Below are 22,500 nucleotides of genomic sequence, written 5' to 3'. Positions count from 1 at the left end.
GCCATGTAAAAGAGTCCTTTCCGAAAGCATAGACTTCGGCAAGTGCTGTTGCATGTTGACCAAGTTGGAATGAAACATCCTGGCCTTTCATTTCTGTAACATCAATAAAATCAGTGCACTACTGACTTCCGCTAACAATGTGAGCAACAATTAACCTCCAATGGCTGTAAATTGATATCTCCATTGTATATCTCTAAAGAGTCTGACATATTTCAATTGCGATTTTTCAGTAACCCTCTTTTCAGAGATAACCATTGGGGTCTACATTGATCTATAGAACATATCCAAATTCTAGGTCAATTCAATATAATTTAGTAATTTTAGTTCATCTTAAGGGAAAGATTGCAGACAATGCTGAAAGGGCTCGTCCGGGATTTGAACCCGGGACCTCTCGCACCCAAAGCGAGAATCATACCCCTAGACCAACGAGCCACATAAAAGAAGTCTGTTCGAAACCTGTGAGTTCAGCAAGCGCTGTTGCATGTTGACTAAGTTGGAATAATACATCCTGGCTACTTCCGTTCACAACGTGAGCAACAATTAACCTCGAATGGCAGTATATTGATATCTCCAAAGAGTCTGACATATTTCCATCGCGATTTTTCAGTAACGCTCTTTTCAGAGATAACCATTGGGGTCTACATTGATCTATAGAACAAATCCAAATTCTAGGTCAATTCAATATAATTTAGTAATGATAGTCCATCTTCAGAGAAAGATTGGAGACATTGCTGAAAGGCCTCGTCCGGGATCTCTCGCACCCTAAGCGAGAATCATACACCTAGACCAACAAGCCATGTAAAAGAGACCTTTCCGAAAGCATCCATTTCGGCCAGCGCTGTTGCATGTTGACTACGTTGGAATAATACATCCTGGCCTTTCATTTCTGTAACATCAATAAAATCAGTACACTACTGACTTCCGTTAACAACGTGAGCAACAATTAACCTCGAATGGCAGTATATTGATATCTCCAAAGAGTCTGACATATTTCCATCGCGATTTTTCAGTAACGCTCTTTTCAGAGATAACCATTGGGGTCTACATTGATCTATAGAACATATCCAAATTCTGGGTCAATTCAATATAACTTAGTATGATTGTCCATCTTCAGGGAATGATTGGAGACAATGCGGAAAGGGCTCGTCCGGGATTTGAACCCGGGACCTCTCGCACCCTAAGCGAGAATCATACCCCTAGACCAACGAGCCACATAAAAGAAGTCTGTTCGAAAACCTGTGAGTTCGGCAAGCGCTGTTGCATGTTGACTAAGTTGGAATAATACATCCTGGCCTTTCATTACTGTAACATCAATAAAATCAGTACACTACTGACTTCCGCTAACAACGTGAGCAACAATTAACCTCGAATGGCAGTATATTGATATCTCCAAAGAGTCTGACATATTTCCATCGCGATTTTTCAGTAACGCTCTTTTCAGAGATAACCATTGGGGTCTACATTGATCTATAGAACATATCCAAATTCTAGGTCAATTCAATATAACTTAGTATGATTGTCCATCTTCAGGGAATGATTGGAGACAACGCTGAAAGGGCTCGTCCGGGATTTGAACCCGGGACCTCTCGCACCCTAAGCGAGAATCATACCCCTAGACCAACGAGCCATGTAAAAGAGACCTTTCCGAAAGCATCCATTTCGGCCAGCGCTGTTGGATGTTGACTAAGTTTGAATAATACATCCTGGCCTTTCATTTCTGTAACATCAATAAAATGAGTACACTACTGACTTCCGCTAACAATGTGAGCAACAATTAACCTCCAATGGCTGTAAATTGATATCTCCATTGTATGTCTCTAAAGAGTCTGACACATTTCATTTGCGATTTTTCAGTAACGCTCTTTTCAGAGATAACCATTGGGGTCTACATTGATCTATAGAACATATCCAAATTCTAGGTCAATTCAATATAATTTAGTAATGATAGTCAATCTTAAGGGAAAGATTGGAGACATTGCTGAAAGGGTTCGTCCGGGATCTCTCGCACCCTAAGCGAGAATCATACCCCTAGACCAACGAGCCACATAAAAGAAGTCTGTTCGAAAACCTGTGAGTTCGGCAAGCGCTGTTGCATGTTGACTAAGTTGGAATAATACATCCTGGCCTTTCATTACTGTAACATCAATAAAATCAGTACACTACTGACTTCCGCTAACAACGTGAGCAACAATTAACCTCGAATGGCAGTATATTGATATCTCCAAAGAGTCTGACATATTTCCATCGCGATTTTTCAGTAACGCTCTTTTCAGAGATAACCATTGGGGTCTACATTGATCTATAGAACATATCCAAATTCTAGGTCAATTCAATATAACTTAGTATGATTGTCCATCTTCAGGGAATGATTGGAGACAACGCTGAAAGGGCTCGTCCGGGATTTGAACCCGGGACCTCTCGCACCCTAAGCGAGAATCATACCCCTAGACCAACGAGCCACATAAAAGAAGTCTGTTCGAAAACCTGTGAGTTCGGCAAGCGCTGTTGCATGTTGACTAAGTTGGAATAATACATCCTGGCCTTTCATTACTGTAACATCAATAAAATCAGTACACTACTGACTTCCGCTAACAACGTGAGCAACAATTAACCTCGAATGGCAGTATATTGATATCTCCAAAGAGTCTGACATATTTCCATCGCGATTTTTCAGTAACGCTCTTTTCAGAGATAACCATTGGGGTCTACATTGATCTATAGAACATATCCAAATTCTAGGTCAATTCAATATAACTTAGTATGATTGTCCATCTTCAGGGAATGATTGGAGACAACGCTGAAAGGGCTCGTCCGGGATTTGAACCCGGGACCTCTCGCACCCTAAGCGAGAATCATACCCCTAGACCAACGAGCCACATAAAAGAAGTCTGTTCGAAAACCTGTGAGTTCGGCAAGCGCTGTTGCATGTTGACTAAGTTGGAATAATACATCCTGGCCTTTCATTACTGTAACATCAATAAAATCAGTACACTACTGACTTCCGCTAACAACGTGAGCAACAATTAACCTCGAATGGCAGTATATTGATATCTCCAAAGATTCTGACATATTTCCATCGCGATTTTTCAGTAACGCTCTTTTCAGAGATAACCATTGGGGTCTACATTGATCTATAGAACATATCCAAATTCTAGGTCAATTCAATATAACTTAGTATGATTGTCCATCTTCAGGGAATGATTGGAGACAACGCTGAAAGGGCTCGTCCGGGATTTGAACCCGTGACCTCTCGCACCCTAAGCGAGAATCATACCCCTAGACCAACGAGCCATGTAAAAGAGACCTTTCCGAAAGCATCCATTTCGGCCAGCGCTGTTGGATGTTGACTAAGTTGGAATAATACATCCTGGCCTTTCATTTCTGTAACATCAATAAAATGAGTACACTACTGACTTCCGCTAACAATGTGAGCAACAATTAACCTCCAATGGCTGTATATTGATATCTCCATTTTATATCTCTAAAGAGTCTGACATATTTCAATTGCGATTTTTCAGTAACCCTCTTTTCAGAGATAACCATTGGGGTCTACATTGATCAATAGAACATATCCAAATTCTAGGTCAATTCAATATAATTTAGTAATGATCGTCCATCTTAAGGGAAAGATTACAGACAATGCTGAAAGGGATCGTCCGGGATTTGAACCCAGGACCTCTCGCAGCCGAAGCGAGAATCATACCCCTAGACCAACGAGCCACATAAAAGAAACCTTTCGGAAAGCATCGACTTCGGCAAGCGCTGTTGCATGTTGACCAAATTGGAATGAAACATCCTGGCAATTCATTTCTCTAAAATCACTAAGATAAGTATCCTATACCTATTGTCTCCTGCTGACAATTTTAGAAACTCTTAACCTCTCAAGGCAGTATGAAAGTTCATCTTCAGGGAAAGCTTGGAGACATTGCTGAAAGGGTTCGTCCGGGATCTCTCGCACCCTAAGTGAGAATCATACGCCTAGACCAACGAGCCACATAAAAGAACCCTTTCGGAAAGCATAGACTTCGGCAAGTGCTGTTGCATGTTGACCAAGTTGGAATGAAACATCCTGGCCTTTCATTTCTGTAACATCAATAAAATCAGTGCACTACTGACTTCCGCTAACAATGTGAGCAACAATTAACCTCCAATGGCTGTAAATTGATATCTCCATTGTATGTCTCTAAAGAGTCTGACACATTTCATTTGCGATTTTTCAGTAACGCTCTTTTCAGAGATAACCATTGGGGTCTACATTGATCTATAGAACATATCCAAATTCTAGGTCAATTCAATATAATTTAGTAATGATAGTCCATCTTAAGGGAAAGATTGCAGACAATGCTGAAAGGGCTCGTCCGGGATTTGAACCCGGGACCTCTCGCACCCAAAGCGAGAATCATACCCCTAGACCAACGAGCCACATAAAAGAAGTCTGTTCGAAACCTGTGAGTTCGGCAAGCGCTGTTGCATGTTGACTAAGTTGGAATAATACATCCTGGCTACTTCCGTTAACAACGTGAGCAACAATTAACCTCGAATGGCAGTATATTGATATCTCCAAAGAGTCTGACATATTTCCATCGCGATTTTTCAGTAACGCTCTTTTCAGAGATAACCATTGGGGTCTACATTGATCTATAGAACATATCCAAATTCTAGGTCAATTCAATATAACTTAGTATGATTGTCCATCTTCAGGGAATGATTGGAGACAATGCTGAAAGGGCTTGTCCGGGATTTGAACCCGGGACCTCTCGCACCCTAAGCGAGAATCATACCCCTAGACCAACGAGCCATGTAAAAGAGACCTTTCCGAAAGCATCCATTTCGGCCAGCGCTGTTGGATGTTGACTAAGTTGGAATAATACATCCTGGCCTTTCATTTCTGTAACATCAATAAAATCAGTACACTACTGACTTCCGTTAACAACGTGAGCAACAATTAACCTCGAATGGCAGTATATTGATATCTCCAAAGAGTCTGACATATTTCCATCGCGATTTTTCAGTAACGCTCTTTTCAGAGATAACCATTGGGGTCTACATTGATCTATAGAACATATCCAAATTCTGGGTCAATTCATTATAACTTAGTATGATTGTCCATCTTCAGGGAATGATTGGAGACAATGCGGAAAGGGTTCGTCCGGGATTTGAACCCGGGACCTCTCGCACCCTAAGCGAGAATCATACCCCTAGACCAACGAGCCACATAAAAGAAGTCTGTTCGTAACCTGTGAGTTCGGCAAGCGCTGTTGCATGTTGACTAAGTTGGAACAATACATCCTGGCCTTTCATTTCTGTAACATCAATAAAATCAGTACACTACTGACTTCCGCTAACAACGTGAGCAACAATTAATCTCGAATGGCAGTATATTGATATCTCCAAAGAGTCTGACATATTTCCATCGCGATTTTTCAGTAACGCTCTTTTCAGAGATAACCATTGGGGTCTACATTGATCGATAGAACATATCCAAATTCTAGGTCAATTCAATATAACTTAGTATGATTGTCCATCTTCAGGGAATGATTGGAGACAATGCTGAAAGGGCTCGTCCGGGATTTGAACCCGGGACCTCTCGCACCCAAAGCGAGAATCATACCCCTAGACCAACGAGCCATGTAAAAGAGACCTTTCCGAAAGCATCCATTTCGGCCAGCGCTGTTGGATGTTGACTAAGTTGGAATAATACATCCTGGCCTTTCATTTCTGTAACATCAATAAAATGAGTACACTACTGACTTCCGCTAACAATGTGAGCAACAATTAACCTCCAATGGCTGTATATTGATATCTCCATTTTATATCTCTAAAGAGTCTGACATATTTCAATTGCGATTTTTCAGTAACCCTCTTTTCAGAGATAACCATTGGGGTCTACATTGATCAATAGAACATATCCAAATTCTAGGTCAATTCAATATAATTTAGTAATGATCGTCCATCTTAAGGGAAAGATTACAGACAATGCTGAAAGGGATCGTCCGGGATTTGAACCCAGGACCTCTCGCAGCCGAAGCGAGAATCATACCCCTAGACCAACGAGCCACATAAAAAAAAACCTTTCGGAAAGCATCGACTTCGGCAAGCGCTGTTGCATGTTGACCAAATTGGAATGAAACATCCTGGCAATTCATTTCTCTAAAATCACTAAGATAAGTATACTATACCTATTGTCTCCTGCTGACAATTTTAGAAACTCTTAACCTCTCAAGGCAGTATGAAAGTTCATCTTCAGGGAAAGCTTGGAGACATTGCTGAAAGGGTTCGTCCGGGATCTCTCGCACCCTAAGTGAGAATCATACGCCTAGACCAACGAGCCACATAAAAGAACCCTTTCGGAAAGCATAGACTTCGGCAAGTGCTGTTGCATGTTGACCAAGTTGGAATGAAACATCCTGGCCTTTCATTTCTGTAACATCAATAAAATCAGTGCACTACTGACTTCCGCTAACAATGTGAGCAACAATTAACCTCCAATGGCTGTAAATTGATATCTCCATTGTATGTCTCTAAAGAGTCTGACACATTTCATTTGCGATTTTTCAGTAACGCTCTTTTCAGAGATAACCATTGGGGTCTACATTGATCTATAGAACATATCCAAATTCTAGGTCAATTCAATATAATTTAGTAATGATAGTCCAGCTTAAGGGAAAGATTGCAGACAATGCTGAAAGGGCTCGTCCGGGATTTGAACCCGGGACCTCTCGCACCCAAAGCGAGAATCATACCCCTAGACCAACGAGCCACATAAAAAAAGTCTGTTCGAAACCTGTGAGTTCGGCAAGCGCTGTTGCATGTTGACTAAGTTGGAATAATACATCCTGGCTACTTCCGTTAACAACGTGAGCAACAATTAACCTCGAATGGCAGTATATTGATATCTCCAAAGATTCTGACATATTTCCATCGCGATTTTTCAGTAACGCTCTTTTCAGAGATAACCATTGGGGTCTACATTGATCTATAGAACATATCCAAATTCTAGGTCAATTCAATATAACTTAGTATGATTGTCCATCTTCAGGGAATGATTGGAGACAATGCTGAAGGATTGTCCGGGATTTGAACCCGGGACCTCTAGCACCCTAAGCGAGAATCATACCCCTAGACCAACGAGCCATGTAAAAGAGACCTTTCCGAAAGCATCCATTTCGGCCAGCGCTGTTGGATGTTGACTAAGTTGGAATAATACATCCTGGCCTTTCATTTCTGTAACATCAATAAAATGAGTACACTACTGACTTCCGCTAACAATGTGAGCAACAATTAACCTCCAATGGCTGTATATTGATATCTCCATTTTATATCTCTAAAGAGTCTGACATATTTCAATTGCGATTTTTCAGTAACCCTCTTTTCAGAGATAACCATTGGGGTCTACATTGATCTATAGAACATATCCAAATTCTAGGTCAATTCAATATAACTTAGTATGATTGTCCATCTTCAAGGAATGATTGGAGACAATGCTGAAAGGGCTCGTCCGGGATTTGAACCCGGGACCTCTCGCACCCTAAGCGAGAATCATACCCCTAGACCAACGAGCCATGTAAAAGAGACCTTTCCGAAAGCATCCATTTCGGCCAGCGCTGTTGGATGTTGACTAAGTTGGAATAATACATCCTGGCCTTTCATTTCTGTAACATCAATAAAATGAGTACACTACTGACTTCCGCTAACAATGTGAGCAACAATTAACCTCCAATGGCTGTATATTGATATCTACATTTTATATCTCTAAAGAGTCTGACATATTTCAATTGCGATTTTTCAGTAACCCTCTTTTCAGAGATAACCATTGGGGTCTACATTGATCTATAGAACATATCCAAATTCTAGGTCAATTCAATATAATTTAGTAATGATAGTCCATCTTAAGGGAAAGATTACAGACAATGCTGAAAGGGCTCGTCCGGGATTTGAACCCGGGACCTCTCGCACCCAAAGCGAGAATCATACCCCTAGACCAACGAGCCACATAAAAGAAACCTTTCGGAAAGCATCGACTTCGGCAAGCGCTGTTGCATGTTGACCAAATTGGAATGAAACATCCTGGCAATTCATTTCTCTAAAATCACTAAAATAAGTATACTATACCTATTGTCTCCTGCTGACAATTTTAGAAACTCTTAACCTCTCAAGGCAGTATGAAAGTTCATCTTCAGGGAAAGATTGGAGACATTGCTGAAAGGGTTCGTCCGGGATCTCTCGCACCCTAAGCGAGAATCATACCCCTAGACCAACGAGCCACATAAAAGAAGTCTGTTCGAAAACCTGTGAGTTCGGCAAGCGCTGTTGCATGTTGACTAAGTTGGAATAATACATCCTGGCCTTTCATTACTGTAACATCAATAAAATCAGTACACTACTGACTTCCGCTAACAACGTGAGCAACAATTAACCTCGAATGGCAGTATATTGATATCTCCAAAGAGTCTGACATATTTCCATCGCGATTTTTCAGTAACGCTCTTTTCAGAGATAACCATTGGGGTCTACATTGATCTATAGAACATATCGAAATTCTGGGTCAATTCAATATAACTTAGTATGATTGTCCATCTTCAGGGAATGATTGGAGACAACGCTGAAAGGGCTCGTCCGGGATTTGAACCCGGGACCTCTCGCACCCTAAGCGAGAATCATACCCCTAGACCAACGAGCCACATAAAAGAAGTCTGTTCGAAAACCTGTGAGTTCGGCAAGCGCTGTTGCATGTTGACTAAGTTGGAATAATACATCCTGGCCTTTCATTACTGTAACATCAATAAAATCAGTACACTACTGACTTCCGCTAACAACGTGAGCAACAATTAACCTCGAATGGCAGTATATTGATATCTCCAAAGAGTCTGACATATTTCCATCGCGATTTTTCAGTAACGCTCTTTTCAGAGATAACCATTGGGGTCTACATTGATCTATAGAACATATCCAAATTCTAGGTCAATTCAATATAACTTAGTATGATTGTCCATCTTCAGGGAATGATTGGAGACAACGCTGAAAGGGCTCGTCCGGGATTTGAACCCGGGACCTCTCGCACCCTAAGCGAGAATCATACCCCTAGACCAACGAGCCACATAAAAGAAGTCTGTTCGAAAACCTGTGAGTTCGGCAAGCGCTGTTGCATGTTGACTAAGTTGGAATAATACATCCTGGCCTTTCATTACTGTAACATCAATAAAATCAGTACACTACTGACTTCCGCTAACAACGTGAGCAACAATTAACCTCGAATGGCAGTATATTGATATCTCCAAAGAGTCTGACATATTTCCATCGCGATTTTTCAGTAACGCTCTTTTCAGAGATAACATTGGGGTCTACATTGATCTATAGAACATATCCAAATTCTAGGTCAATTCAATATAACTTAGTATGATTGTCCATCTTCAGGGAATGATTGGAGACAACGCTGAAAGGGCTCGTCCGGGATTTGAACCCGGGACCTCTCGCACCCTAAGCGAGAATCATACCCCTAGACCAACGAGCCACATAAAAGAAGTCTGTTCAAAAACCTGTGAGTTCGGCAAGCGCTGTTGCATGTTGACTAAGTTGGAATAATACATCCTGGCCTTTCATTACTGTAACATCAATAAAATCAGTACACTACTGACTTCCGCTAACAACGTGAGCAACAATTAACCTCGAATGGCAGTATATTGATATCTCCAAAGAGTCTGACATATTTCCATCGCGATTTTTCAGTAACGCTCTTTTCAGAGATAACCATTGGGGTCTACATTGATCTATAGAACATATCCAAATTCTAGGTCAATTCAATATAACTTAGTATGATTGTCCATCTTCAGGGAATGATTGGAGACAACGCTGAAAGGGCTCGTCCGGGATTTGAACCCGGGACCTCTCGCACCCTAAGCGAGAATCATACCCCTAGACCAACGAGCCATGTAAAAGAGACCTTTCCGAAAGCATCCATTTCGGCCAGCGCTGTTGGATGTTGACTAAGTTGGAATAATACATCCTGGCCTTTCATTTCTGTAACATCAATAAACTGAGTACACTACTGACTTCCGCTAACAATGTGAGCAACAATTAACCTCCAATGGCTGTATATTGATATCTACATTTTATATCTCTAAAGAGTCTGACATATTTCAATTGCGATTTTTCAGTAACCCTCTTTTCAGAGATAACCATTGGGGTCTACATTGATCTATAGAACATATCCAAATTCTAGGTCAATTCAATATAATTTAGTAATGATAGTCCATCTTAAGGGAAAGATTACAGACAATGCTGAAAGGGCTCATCCGGGATTTGAACCCGGGACCTCTCGCACCCAAAGCGAGAATCATACCCCTAGACCAACGAGCCACATAAAAGAAACCTTTCGGAAAGCATCGACTTCGGCAAGCGCTGTTGCATGTTGACCAAATTGGAATGAAACATCCTGGCAATTCATTTCTCTAAAATCACTAAAATAAGTATACTATACCTATTGTCTCCTGCTGACAATTTTAGAAACTCTTAACCTCTCAAGGCAGTATGAAAGTTCATCTTCAGGGAAAGATTGGAGACATTGCTGAAAGGGTTCGTCCGGGATCTCTCGCACCCTAAGTGAGAATCATACGCCTAGATCAACGAGCCACATAAAAGAACCCTTTCGGAAAGCATAGACTTCGGCAAGTGCTGTTGCATGTTGACCAAGTTGGAATGAAACATCCTGGCCTTTCATTTCTGTAACATCAATAAAATCAGTGCACTACTGACTTCCGCTAACAATGTGAGCAACAATTAACCTCCAATGGCTGTAAATTGATATCTCCATTGTATGTCTCTAAAGAGTCTGACACATTTCATTTGCGATTTTTCAGTAACGCTCTTTTCAGAGATAACCATTGGGGTCTACATTGATCTATAGAACATATCCAAATTCTAGGTCAATTCAATATAATTTAGTAATGATAGTCCATCTTAAGGGAAAGATTACAGACAATGCTGAAAGGGCTCGTCCGGGATTTGAACCCGGGACCTCTCGCACCCAAAGCGAGAATCATACCCCTAGACCAACGAGCCACATAAAAGAAACCTTTCGGAAAGCATCGACTTCGGCAAGCGCTGTTGCATGTTGACCAAATTGGAATGAAACATCCTGGCAATTCATTTCTCTAAAATCACTAAAATAAGTATACTATACCTATTGTCTCCTGCTGACAATTTTAGAAACTCTTAACCTCTCAAGGCAGTATGAAAGTTCATCTTCAGGGAAAGATTGGAGACATTGCTGAAAGGGTTCGTCCGGGATCTCTCGCACCCTAAGCGAGAATCATACCCCTAGACCAACGAGCCACATAAAAGAAGTCTGTTCGAAAACCTGTGAGTTCGGCAAGCGCTGTTGCATGTTGACTAAGTTGGAATAATACATCCTGGCCTTTCATTACTGTAACATCAATAAAATCAGTACACTACTGACTTCCGCTAACAACGTGAGCAACAATTAACCTCGAATGGCAGTATATTGATATCTCCAAAGAGTCTGACATATTTCCATCGCGATTTTTCAGTAACGCTCTTTTCAGAGATAACATTGGGGTCTACATTGATCTATAGAACATATCCAAATTCTAGGTCAATTCAATATAACTTAGTATGATTGTCCATCTTCAGGGAATGATTGGAGACAACGCTGAAAGGGCTCGTCCGGGATTTGAACCCGGGACCTCTCGCACCCTAAGCGAGAATCATACCCCTAGACCAACGAGCCACATAAAAGAAGTCTGTTCGAAAACCTGTGAGTTCGGCAAGCGCTGTTGCATGTTGACTAAATTGGAATAATACATCCTGGCCTTTCATTACTGTAACATCAATAAAATCAGTACACTACTGACTTCCGCTAACAACGTGAGCAACAATTAACCTCGAATGGCAGTATATTGATATCTCCAAAGAGTCTGACATATTTCCATCGCGATTTTTCAGTAACGCTCTTTTCAGAGATAACCATTGGGGTCTACATTGATCTATAGAACATATCCAAATTCTAGGTCAATTCAATATAACTTAGTATGATTGTCCATCTTCAGGGAATGATTGGAGACAACGCTGAAAGGGCTCGTCCGGGATTTGAACCCGGGACCTCTCGCACCCTAAGCGAGAATCATACCCCTAGACCAACGAGCCATGTAAAAGAGACCTTTCCGAAAGCATCCATTTCGGCCAGCGCTGTTGGATGTTGACTAAGTTTGAATAATACATCCTGGCCTTTCATTTCTGTAACATCAATAAAATGAGTACACTACTGACTTCCGCTAACAATGTGAGCAACAATTAACCTCCAATGGCTGTAAATTGATATCTCCATTGTATGTCTCTAAAGAGTCTGACACATTTCATTTGCGATTTTTCAGTAACGCTCTTTTCAGAGATAACCATTGGGGTCTACATTGATCTATAGAACATATCCAAATTCTAGGTCAATTCAATATAATTTAGTAATGATAGTCCATCTTAAGGGAAAGATTGGAGACATTGCTGAAAGGGTTCGTCCGGGATCTCTCGCACCCTAAGCGAGAATCATACCCCTAGACCAACGAGCCACATAAAAGAAGTCTGTTCGAAAACCTGTGAGTTCGGCAAGCGCTGTTGCATGTTGACTAAGTTGGAATAATACATCCTGGCCATTCATTACTGTAACATCAATAAAATCAGTACACTACTGACTTCCGCTAACAACGTGAGCAACAATTAACCTCGAATGGCAGTATATTGATATCTCCAAAGAGTCTGACATATTTCCATCGCGATTTTTCAGTAACGCTCTTTTCAGAGATAACCATTGGGGTCTACATTGATCTATAGAACATATCCAAAGTCTAGGTCAATTCAATATAACTTAGTATGATTGTCCATCTTCAGGGAATGATTGGAGACAATGCTGAAAGGGCTCGTCCGGGATTTGAACCCGGGACCTCTCGCACCCTAAGCGAGAATCATACCCCTAGACCAACAAGCCATGTAAAAGAGACCTTTCCGAAAGCATCCATTTCGGCCAGCGCTGTTGGATGTTGACTAAGTTGGAATAACACATCCTGGCCTTTCATTTCTGTAACATCAATAAAATCAGTGCACTACTGACTTCCGCTAACAATGTGAGCAACAATTAACCTCCAATGGCTGTAAATTGATATCTCCATTGTATGTCTCTAAAGAGTCTGACACATTTCATTTGCGATTTTTCAGTAACGCTCTTTTCAGAGATAACCATTGGGGTCTACATTGATCTATAGAACAAATCCAAATTCTAGGTCAATTCAATATAATTTAGTAATGATAGTCCATCTTAAGGGAAAGATTGCAGACAATGCTGAAAGGGCTCGTCAGGGATTTGAACCCGGGACCTCTCGCACCCAAAGCGAGAATCATACCCCTAGACCAACGAGCCATGTAAAAGAGACCTTTCCGGAAGCATCCATTTCGGCCAGCGCTGTTGGATGTTGATTAAGTTGGAATAATAAATCCTGGGCTTTCATTTCTGTAACATCAATAAAATCAGTACACTACTGACTTCCACTAACAATGTGAGCAACAATTAAACTCCAAAGGCTGTATATTGATATCTCCATTGTATATCTCCAAAGAGTCTTACATATTTCCATTGCGATTTTTCAGTAACGCTCTTTTCAGAGATAACCATTGGGGTCTACATTGATCTATAGAACATATCCAAATTCTAGGTCAATTCAATATAACTTAGTATGATTGTCCATCTTCAGGGAATGATTGGAGACAATGCTGAAAGGGCCCGTCCGGGATTTGAAACCGGGACCTCTCGCTCCCTAAGTGAGAATCATACCACTAGACCAACGAGCCATTTAAAAGAGACCTTTCCGAAAGCATCCATTTCGGCCAGCGCTGTTGGATGTTGACTAAGTTGGAATAATACATCCTGGCCTTTCGTTTCTGTAACATCAATAAAATCAGTACACTACTGACTTCCACTAACAATGTGAGCAACAATTAACCTCCAATGGCTGTATATTGATATCTCCATTTTATATATCTAAAGAGCCTGACATATTTCAATTGCGATTTTTCAGTAACCCTCTTTTCAGAGATAACCATTGGGGTCTACATTGATCTATAGAACATATCCAAATTCTAGGTCAATTCAATATAATTTAGTATGATTGTCCATCTTCAGGGAATGATTGGAGACATTGCTGAAAGGGCTCGTCCGGGATCTCTCGCACCCTAAGCGAGAATCATACCCCTAGACCAACAAGCCATGTAAAAGAGCCCTTTCCGAAAGCATCCATTTCGGCCAGCGCTGTTGGATGTTGATTAAGTTGGAATAACACATCCTGGGCTTTCATTTCTGTAACATCAATAAAATCAGTACACTACTGACTTCCACTAACAATGTGAGCAACAATTAACCTCCAAAGGCTGTATATTCATATCTCCATTGTATATCTCCAAAGAGTCTTACATATTTCCATTGCGATTTTTCAGTAACGCTCTTTTCAGAGATAACCATTGGGGTCTACATTGATCTATAGAACATATCCAAATTCTAGGTCAATTCAATATAATTTAGTAATGATAGTCCATCTTAAGGGAAAGATTGCAGACAATGCTGAAAGGGCTCGTCCGGGATTTGAACCCGGGACCTCTCGCACCCAAAGCGAGAATCATACCCCTAGACCAACGAGCCACATAAAAGAAGTCTGTTCGAAACCTGTGAGTTCGGCAAGCGCTGTTGCATGTTGACTAAGTTGGAATAATACATCCTGGCCTTTCATTTCTGTAACATCAATAAAATCAGTACACTACTGACTTCCGCTAACAATGTGAGCAACAATTAACCTCCGATGGCTGTATATTGATATCTCCATTTTATATCTCTAAAGAGTCTGACATATTTCAATTGCGATTTTTCAGTAACCCTCTTTTCAGAGATAACCATTGGGGTCTACATTGATCTATAGAACATATCCAAATTCTAGGTCAATTCAATATAATTTAGTAATGATAGTCCATCTTCAGAGAAAGATTGGAGACATTGCTGAAAGGGCTCGTCCGGGATCTCTCGCACCCTAAGCGAGAATCATACCCCTAGACCAACAAGCCATGTAAAAGAGACCTTTCCGAAAGCATCCATTTCGGCCAGCGCTGTTGGATGTTGATTAAGTTGGAATAACACATCCTGGGCTTTCATTTCTGTAACATCAATAAAATCAGTACACTACTGACTTCCACTAACAATGTGAGCAACAATTAACCTCCAAAGGCTGTATATTGATATCTCCATTGTATATCTCCAAAGAGTCTGACATATTTCCATTGCGATTTTTCAGTAACGCTCTTTTCAGAGATATCCATTGGGGTCTACATTGATCTATAGAACATATCCAAATTCTAGGTCAATTCAATATAACTTAGTATGATTGTCCATCTTCAGATAACTGCTTCGTGGAGGCTGACGTCATTACGGTAAGCGTGCTGTGTCATTTCCTGTTTTCTTGCCACTGGTGGTGGTCGCTCTGCGAATTAGCTCCGCTGCTAAAACACAACTGTTTCTCTGTAGCACTACGGCTAAAATCACCGGTCTGTAGTTAAACACTCGCACATACCAACCCTTACTCTATCGTGCTTAGTGATTCTGTGTTCTGTTTGAGCTCACCCTCGCAGCTCTATAGCAGCGATGTCTTCTCTCTCTCCCTGTTGCTCCACTGCTCTCTCTTGCTCCGAGTGTCTTATGTTTACGTACTCCTCTGCCTCCCTTAACAGTAGAGGTAGTTGTAATAAATGTAGTGTGTTGATAGCGATGGAGGCTCGGCTTAGTGACTTAGAAGCTCGGCTCAGCAGCTTAGAAACTCCGTTAGCTGTAGTTAGCCGGCTCCCGCTAGCCGCCGAGCCACCTAGCTTATCACGTGGCTTAGCCTTAACTAGCAGTCCCCAGACTAGTCCCGTGCAGCCGGGAGCGCAGGGCAGCTGGGTGACAACCCGGAGGGGGCATAGTGCTAGACTTAAAAAGCCCACGATTAAAGAGCCACCAGCTCACGTTTCAAATAGATTCGCTCCACTCAGCGAGGCACCCGCTGATAAACAGACTCTGATTATTGGCGACTCGGTTCTGAGAAACGTCAGGTTAGCGACACCAGCGACTATAGTTAATTGTATCCCAGGGGCCAGAGCCGGCGACATCGAATCTAAACTTAAGTTAATGGCTAAAACTAAAAAAGGTAAATACAATAAAATCGTAATTCACGTCGGCAGCAACGACTCCCGGCTTCGCATGTCGGAGATCACTAAAGTTAATGTTGAGTTCGTGTCTGCTTTTGCTAAAACGATGTCGGACAAAGTAGTTTTCTCTGGCCCGCTCCCTAATACAACAGGTGACGACATGTTTAGCCGCATGTTGTCTTTTAACCGCTGGCTGTCGAAGTGGTGTCCTGTAAACGGCGTGGGCTTTATAGATAATTGGCTAACTTTTTCGACAAAACCTGGTCTTGTTAGGAGAGACGGCGTTCATCCCACTTGGGATGGAGCAGCTCTCTTATCTAGGAATATTACTCAGTCTATTACATGACAACCCATAGTTGGGACCAGGAAGCAGAGCTGCAGTGCTAAACACTTCTCTGCGCTCCCTCTGGATCAATCACAAAACCCCATAGAGATTGTGTCTGTTCACCGTCCGATTAAATTATTGAAATTAAACAATAACAGAGCGAGAACTCCACACAAAAATTTAATACAAATAAAAACAACCTCTGAAACAATACAGGAAACCCAGACTTTTAAATGTGGTCTTTTAAACATTAGATCACTGGAAAAAAAAGCTCTTTTAGTTAATGAAATAGTCTCCGATTACAACATAGATTTACTGTCCCTCACTGAGACGTGGCTGCATCCTGATGAATATGTCAGTCTAAATGAATCTACTCCCCCCAGTCATATCAATTCACAGGTTCCTAGAGAAATTGGGCGAGGAGGTGGAGTTGCTGCTATTTTTAACTCCAGTCTATCAATTAATCCTAAACCTAAACTCAGCTACAAATCATTTGAATGTCTGGTTCTTAGTCTTCCACGCCAATCCAGGAACCACCAACAGCCAATCATATTTGCCGTAGTTTACCGTGCTCCCAGGGCTTATACTGAATTTTTAAAGGAATTCCCTGAGTTTTTATCAAACTTAGTCCTAAAGACCGATAAAATTATTATTGTTGGTGACTTTAATATTCATGTTGATAATAATAAAGATTGCCTTAGCGTAGCATTTATTTCAATACTAGACTCTATTGGTTTCAGTCAGTGTGTGCACAAACCTACTCATTGTGGTAACCACACACTTGACCTTGTATTATCGTACGGTGTCGGAATTGAAAATTAAACAGTACTTCCGCGCAATCCAGTTCTATCAGACCATAATTTAATAACCTTTGATTTTTCAATAACTGAATATATGCCACTAATAAAAAATTCATTTTCTAGATGTCTACCTGATAGTGCTGTAGCTAAATTTAAGGAAATAATCCCAATTACATTTAAACCCGTATTAGCAGTAGATATAAACAACAAATTCTTTAAAACCCTGAGCTCCATTGAGATCGACCACCTCGTCGATAGCTCTGCAGACTCATTACGATTAACATTAGACTCAATAGCGCCTCTAAAAAAGAAAAATGTCAAACATAGTAAATTAGCTCCGTGGTATAATTCCCAGACAAATGAGTTAAAACAATTATCAAGAAAACTAGAAAGGAAGTGGCGCTCCAGCAACCATGTTGAAAATCTAATAGACTGGAAGAATAGTGTTAAAGAATATAAAAAGGCTCTCCACAAAGCAAGAGCCGCCTACTATTCAAAACTAATAGAAGAGAATAAAAACAACCCCAGGTTTCTCTTCAGCACTGCAGCCAGGCTGACAGAGAGTCACACCTCCACCGAACCCAGTATTCCTCGATCCCTAAATAGTAATATCTTTATGACCTTTTTTAATGATAAAATTCAAACTATTAGAAATAAAATCAACCATCTCCTGCCCTCAATTGGCACTAATACCCTCCCAACAACAGAGATCTCAGAAACGGCTGAGAATCCTACCCATTACTTAGACAGCTTCTCTCTGATCACCCGTGATCAGTTTACCAAATTAATCTCAGGTTCTAAACCAACAAGTTGTATCTTAGATCCCATTCCTACCAAATTACTTAAAGAAATTCTGCCCCTAATTGATAGTTCGTTACTTAACATCATCAATCTGTCATTATCATCAGGTTATGTACCACAGTCTTTTAAAATAGCTGTCATCAAACCCCTACTCAAAAAACCCACCCTAGACCCAGAGGTTTTAGCCAATTACAGACCAATATCTAATCTCCCCTTCGTCTCTAAAATCTTAGAAAAAGTTGTTGCCAATCAGCTGTGTGAGTTTCTCCGGGAAAATAATATATATGAAGACTTTCAATCGGGGTTTAGAGCCAATCACAGTACAGAGACAGCCTTGGCAAAAGTCACTAATGACCTTTTAATAGCCTCAGATCAGGGACTTGTGTCTGTCCTCGTTCTGTTAGATCTCAGTGCAGCATTCGACACGATTGACCATCAAATTTTATTACAAAGACTCAAACAGTTAATTAACATTAATGGAACCGCCCTTAACTGGTTTAAATCGTATTTTTCTGAACGCTCCCAACTTGTGCAAATTAATGATGAGTCATCTGTGCGCACCAAAGTTAACCATGGTGTTCCACAGGGCTCTGTGCTCGGCCCAATTTTATTCTCATTATATATGCTTCCACTAGGAAACATTATCAGGACACACTCGGTAAATTTCCACTGCTATGCGGATGACACCCAGTTATATTTGTCAATAAAACCTGAACAAAGTAATCAATTAAATAAACTTCGAACATGTCTCAAGGACATAAAAACCTGGATGACCCGCAATTTTCTCTTATTAAACTCAGACAAAACAGAGGTTATAATACTTGGCCCTAAACACCTAAGATATGCATTATCTAATGATATAGCTGCGCTAGACGACATTGCCCTTGCTTCCAATGAAACAGTCAGGAACTTGGGAGTGATCTTTGATCCTGATTTATCCTTTAATTCTCACTTAAAACAAATTTCTAGGACCGCTTTTTTCCACTTACGTAATATTTCCAAAATTAGACATGTCCTTTCCCAAAAAGATGCAGAAAAACTAGTCCACGCCTTTGTTACATCGAGACTGGACTATTGTAATTCATTATTATCTGGCTCCAGCAGTAAGTCGTTAAAGACTCTACAGCTTGTCCAAAATGCCGCAGCACGTGTCCTGACGAGAACAAAGAGAAGAGAGCACATTTCTCCAGTATTAGCGTCGCTACACTGGCTTCCAGTTAAATCTAGAATAGAATTTAAAATTCTCCTCCTCACCTTCAAGGCCCTTAATAATATGGCGCCTTTTTACCTTAAAGAGCTGTAAGTACGTTATAAACCCGCTAGAGCACTCCGCTCCCAGAATTCAAGCCTACTTGTCGTCCCTAAATTCTCTAAAAAAAGAGTAGGAGCCAGAGCTTTTAGCCATCAAGCCCCTCGGCTGTGGAATAATCTACCACTTTCAGTTCGGGAGGCAGATACCATCTTTTCATTTAAGAGTAGACTCAAAACCTTCCTTTTTGATAAAGCTTATAGTTAGAGCTAATTAGTGCGCCAGAACGTTACTTGTTCTATTTTATGACACATGACACACGGAGCTTCTCTTTCCAGCTTCTCCTTCCTCTTCTCCATCCCTATCCCCCTTCCCCGGAATCCCTTTGCTTTGTCACCCGCAGATCCAGGGCCTCTGTGGCCGCACCATGGATTGCGGTTTGTGGATCGTACACCGGGGGTCGCGGTGGTGGATCCATTGTGGCGGATTCTGGGCTGATCGTGGTGCTGGTGGCGGACCCTGTGTCGCGTTGGCATTGGGCACGGGCGGTGGACCAGGACCGCGGTGGTGGCTTGTGATGGGTCCTGGTGGTCGGCGGTGGACGGTGACTGAGGACTGGAGTGGCGTCTGGTCTGGATGGTGGATCGTGGTCTAGATGGTTGCTGAGCATGGACTGTGATTGCAGCGGGACTGCTTGGCATGTCATGTTGGGGTTGTCCTTCGGGATGTCTACCCTCATCAAATGCTGCTAGAGACTTTGATTATTGATGATGTTTTCCTGCACGTGGCATCTATTGCACTTCTGTCCGTCCTGGGAGAGGGATCCCTCACATGTGGCTCTCTCTGAGGTTTCTACATATTTTTACCCTGTTAAAAGGGTTTTTAGTAGTTTTTCCTTACTCTTGCTGAGGGTTAAGGACAGAGGATGCCACACCCTGTTAAAGCCCTATGAGATGAATTGTAATTTGTGAATATGTGCTATACAAATAAAATTTGATTGATTGATTGAATGCTGAAAGGGCTCGTCCGGGATTTGAACCCGGGACCTCTCGCACCCTAAGCGAGAATCATACCCCTAGACCAACGAGCCATGTAAAAGAGACCTTTCCGAAAGCATCCATTTCGGCCAGCGCTGTTGGATGTTGACTAAGTTTGAATAATACATCCTGGCCTTTCATTTCTGTAACATCAATAAAATGAGTACACTACTGACTTCCGCTAACAATGTGAGCAACAATTAACCTCCAATGGCTGTAAATTGATATCTCCATTGTATGTCTCTAAAGAGTCTGACACATTTCATTTGCGATTTTTCAGTAACGCTCTTTTCAGAGATAACCATTGGGGTCTACATTGATCTATAGAACATATCCAAATTCTAGGTCAATTCAATATAATTTAGTAATGATAGTCCATCTTAAGGGAAAGATTGGAGACATTGCTGAAAGGGTTCGTCCGGGATCTCTCGCACCCTAAGCGAGAATCATACCCCTAGACCAACGAGCCACATAAAAGAAGTCTGTTCGAAAACCTGTGAGTTCGGCAAGCGCTGTTGCATGTTGACTAAGTTGGAATAATACATCCTGGCCTTTCATTACTGTAACATCAATAAAATCAGTACACTACTGACTTCCGCTAACAACGTGAGCAACAATTAACCTCGAATGGCAGTATATTGATATCTCCAAAGAGTCTGACATATTTCCATCCCGATTTTTCAGTAACGCTCTTTTCAGAGATAACCATTGGGGTCTACATTGATCTATAGAACATATCGAAATTCTGGGTCAATTCAATATAACTTAGTATGATTGTCCATCTTCAGGGAATGATTGGAGACAACGCTGAAAGGGCTCGTCCGGGATTTGAACCCGGGACCTCTCGCACCCTAAGCGAGAATCATACCCCTAGACCAACGAGCCACATAAAAGAAGTCTGTTCGAAAACCTGTGAGTTCGGCAAGCGCTGTTGCATGTTGACTAAGTTGGAATAATACATCCTGGCCTTTCATTACTGTAACATCAATAAAATCAGTACACTACTGACTTCCGCTAACAACGTGAGCAACAATTAACCTCGAATGGCAGTATATTGATATCTCCAAAGAGTCTGACATATTTCCATCGCGATTTTTCAGTAACGCTCTTTTCAGAGATAACCATTGGGGTCTACATTGATCTATAGAACATATCCAAATTCTAGGTCAATTCAATATAACTTAGTATGATTGTCCATCTTCAGGGAATGATTGGAGACAACGCTGAAAGGGCTCGTCCGGGATTTGAACCCGGGACCTCTCGCACCCTAAGCGAGAATCATACCCCTAGACCAACGAGCCATGTAAAAGAGACCTTTCCGAAAGCATCCATTTCGGCCAGCGCTGTTGGATGTTGACTAAGTTTGAATAATACATCCTGGCCTTTGATTTCTGTAACATCAATAAAATGAGTACACTACTGACTTCCGCTAACAATGTGAGCAACAATTAACCTCCAATGGCTGTAAATTGATATCTCCATTGTATGTCTCTAAAGAGTCTGACACATTTCATTTGCGATTTTTCAGTAACGCTATTTTCAGAGATAACCATTGGGGTCTACATTGATCTATAGAACATATCCAAATTCTAGGTCAATTCAATATAATTTAGTAATGATAGTCCATCTTCAGAGAAAGATTGGAGACATTGCTGAAAGGGCTCGTCCGGGATCTCTCGCACCCTAAGCGAGAATCATACCCCTAGACCAACAAGCCATGTAAAAGAGACCTTTCCGAAAGCATCCATTTCGGCCAGCGCTGTTGGATGTTGACTAAGTTGGAATAACACATCCTGGCCTTTCATTTCTGTAACATCAATAAAATCAGTGCACTACTGACTTCCGCTAACAATGTGAGCAACAATTAACCTCCAATGGCTGTAAATTGATATCTCCATTGTATATCTCTAAAGAGTCTGACACATTTCATTTGCGATTTTTCAGTAACGCTCTTTTCAGAGATAGCCATTGGGGTCTACATTGATCTATAGAACAAATCCAAATTCTAGGTCAATTCAATATAATTTAGTAATGATAGTCCATCTTAAGGGAAAGATTGGA

The 22,500-nt window shown here is 41.2% G+C and overlaps 25 non-coding genes across 25 annotated transcripts in view; all 25 read right to left on the bottom strand.

The window, feature by feature from the left end:
- trnap-agg (transfer RNA proline (anticodon AGG)) overlaps window positions 1-3 on the bottom strand; it is a 72-nt gene extending 69 nt beyond the window's left edge. The window contains exon 1 of the tRNA in view: window positions 1-3. This exon is cut by the window's left edge and continues 69 nt beyond it. This is a non-coding gene — a tRNA (tRNA-Pro).
- A 357-nt stretch (window positions 4-360) lies between these two features.
- trnap-ugg (transfer RNA proline (anticodon UGG)) lies at window positions 361-432 on the bottom strand. The gene has a single exon. It is a non-coding gene; the product is annotated as a tRNA-Pro (tRNA).
- A 707-nt stretch (window positions 433-1,139) lies between these two features.
- trnap-agg (transfer RNA proline (anticodon AGG)) lies at window positions 1,140-1,211 on the bottom strand. The gene has a single exon. It is a non-coding gene; the product is annotated as a tRNA-Pro (tRNA).
- Window positions 1,212-1,555: 344 nt separating this feature from the next.
- On the bottom strand, window positions 1,556-1,627 carry trnap-agg (transfer RNA proline (anticodon AGG)). The gene has a single exon. It is a non-coding gene; the product is annotated as a tRNA-Pro (tRNA).
- Window positions 1,628-2,387: 760 nt separating this feature from the next.
- On the bottom strand, window positions 2,388-2,459 carry trnap-agg (transfer RNA proline (anticodon AGG)). Its single transcript has one exon. It is a non-coding gene; the product is annotated as a tRNA-Pro (tRNA).
- Window positions 2,460-2,803: 344 nt separating this feature from the next.
- On the bottom strand, window positions 2,804-2,875 carry trnap-agg (transfer RNA proline (anticodon AGG)). Its single transcript has one exon. It is a non-coding gene; the product is annotated as a tRNA-Pro (tRNA).
- Window positions 2,876-4,350: 1,475 nt separating this feature from the next.
- Window positions 4,351-4,422, bottom strand: trnap-ugg (transfer RNA proline (anticodon UGG)). Its single transcript has one exon. It is a non-coding gene; the product is annotated as a tRNA-Pro (tRNA).
- Window positions 4,423-5,556: 1,134 nt separating this feature from the next.
- Window positions 5,557-5,628, bottom strand: trnap-ugg (transfer RNA proline (anticodon UGG)). Its single transcript has one exon. It is a non-coding gene; the product is annotated as a tRNA-Pro (tRNA).
- Window positions 5,629-6,688: 1,060 nt separating this feature from the next.
- trnap-ugg (transfer RNA proline (anticodon UGG)) lies at window positions 6,689-6,760 on the bottom strand. Its single transcript has one exon. It is a non-coding gene; the product is annotated as a tRNA-Pro (tRNA).
- Window positions 6,761-7,490: 730 nt separating this feature from the next.
- Window positions 7,491-7,562, bottom strand: trnap-agg (transfer RNA proline (anticodon AGG)). The gene has a single exon. It is a non-coding gene; the product is annotated as a tRNA-Pro (tRNA).
- A 357-nt stretch (window positions 7,563-7,919) lies between these two features.
- Window positions 7,920-7,991, bottom strand: trnap-ugg (transfer RNA proline (anticodon UGG)). The gene has a single exon. It is a non-coding gene; the product is annotated as a tRNA-Pro (tRNA).
- Window positions 7,992-8,608: 617 nt separating this feature from the next.
- On the bottom strand, window positions 8,609-8,680 carry trnap-agg (transfer RNA proline (anticodon AGG)). Its single transcript has one exon. It is a non-coding gene; the product is annotated as a tRNA-Pro (tRNA).
- A 344-nt stretch (window positions 8,681-9,024) lies between these two features.
- Window positions 9,025-9,096, bottom strand: trnap-agg (transfer RNA proline (anticodon AGG)). Its single transcript has one exon. It is a non-coding gene; the product is annotated as a tRNA-Pro (tRNA).
- A 343-nt stretch (window positions 9,097-9,439) lies between these two features.
- Window positions 9,440-9,511, bottom strand: trnap-agg (transfer RNA proline (anticodon AGG)). The gene has a single exon. It is a non-coding gene; the product is annotated as a tRNA-Pro (tRNA).
- Window positions 9,512-9,855: 344 nt separating this feature from the next.
- On the bottom strand, window positions 9,856-9,927 carry trnap-agg (transfer RNA proline (anticodon AGG)). The gene has a single exon. It is a non-coding gene; the product is annotated as a tRNA-Pro (tRNA).
- Window positions 9,928-10,284: 357 nt separating this feature from the next.
- Window positions 10,285-10,356, bottom strand: trnap-ugg (transfer RNA proline (anticodon UGG)). Its single transcript has one exon. It is a non-coding gene; the product is annotated as a tRNA-Pro (tRNA).
- Window positions 10,357-10,986: 630 nt separating this feature from the next.
- trnap-ugg (transfer RNA proline (anticodon UGG)) lies at window positions 10,987-11,058 on the bottom strand. The gene has a single exon. It is a non-coding gene; the product is annotated as a tRNA-Pro (tRNA).
- A 616-nt stretch (window positions 11,059-11,674) lies between these two features.
- On the bottom strand, window positions 11,675-11,746 carry trnap-agg (transfer RNA proline (anticodon AGG)). Its single transcript has one exon. It is a non-coding gene; the product is annotated as a tRNA-Pro (tRNA).
- A 344-nt stretch (window positions 11,747-12,090) lies between these two features.
- Window positions 12,091-12,162, bottom strand: trnap-agg (transfer RNA proline (anticodon AGG)). Its single transcript has one exon. It is a non-coding gene; the product is annotated as a tRNA-Pro (tRNA).
- Window positions 12,163-12,922: 760 nt separating this feature from the next.
- trnap-agg (transfer RNA proline (anticodon AGG)) lies at window positions 12,923-12,994 on the bottom strand. The gene has a single exon. It is a non-coding gene; the product is annotated as a tRNA-Pro (tRNA).
- A 357-nt stretch (window positions 12,995-13,351) lies between these two features.
- On the bottom strand, window positions 13,352-13,423 carry trnap-ugg (transfer RNA proline (anticodon UGG)). The gene has a single exon. It is a non-coding gene; the product is annotated as a tRNA-Pro (tRNA).
- A 1,200-nt stretch (window positions 13,424-14,623) lies between these two features.
- Window positions 14,624-14,695, bottom strand: trnap-ugg (transfer RNA proline (anticodon UGG)). The gene has a single exon. It is a non-coding gene; the product is annotated as a tRNA-Pro (tRNA).
- A 5,725-nt stretch (window positions 14,696-20,420) lies between these two features.
- On the bottom strand, window positions 20,421-20,492 carry trnap-agg (transfer RNA proline (anticodon AGG)). Its single transcript has one exon. It is a non-coding gene; the product is annotated as a tRNA-Pro (tRNA).
- Window positions 20,493-21,252: 760 nt separating this feature from the next.
- trnap-agg (transfer RNA proline (anticodon AGG)) lies at window positions 21,253-21,324 on the bottom strand. The gene has a single exon. It is a non-coding gene; the product is annotated as a tRNA-Pro (tRNA).
- A 344-nt stretch (window positions 21,325-21,668) lies between these two features.
- trnap-agg (transfer RNA proline (anticodon AGG)) lies at window positions 21,669-21,740 on the bottom strand. Its single transcript has one exon. It is a non-coding gene; the product is annotated as a tRNA-Pro (tRNA).
- Window positions 21,741-22,500: the final 760 nt, after the last annotated feature.

The sequence above is a fragment of the Pleuronectes platessa genome, chromosome 22 (assembly GCF_947347685.1).
Source record: "Pleuronectes platessa chromosome 22, fPlePla1.1, whole genome shotgun sequence".
NCBI classification, from domain to species: Eukaryota; Metazoa; Chordata; class Actinopteri; order Pleuronectiformes; family Pleuronectidae; genus Pleuronectes; species Pleuronectes platessa.
This window is presented reverse-complemented; position numbering and strand designations above follow the sequence as displayed.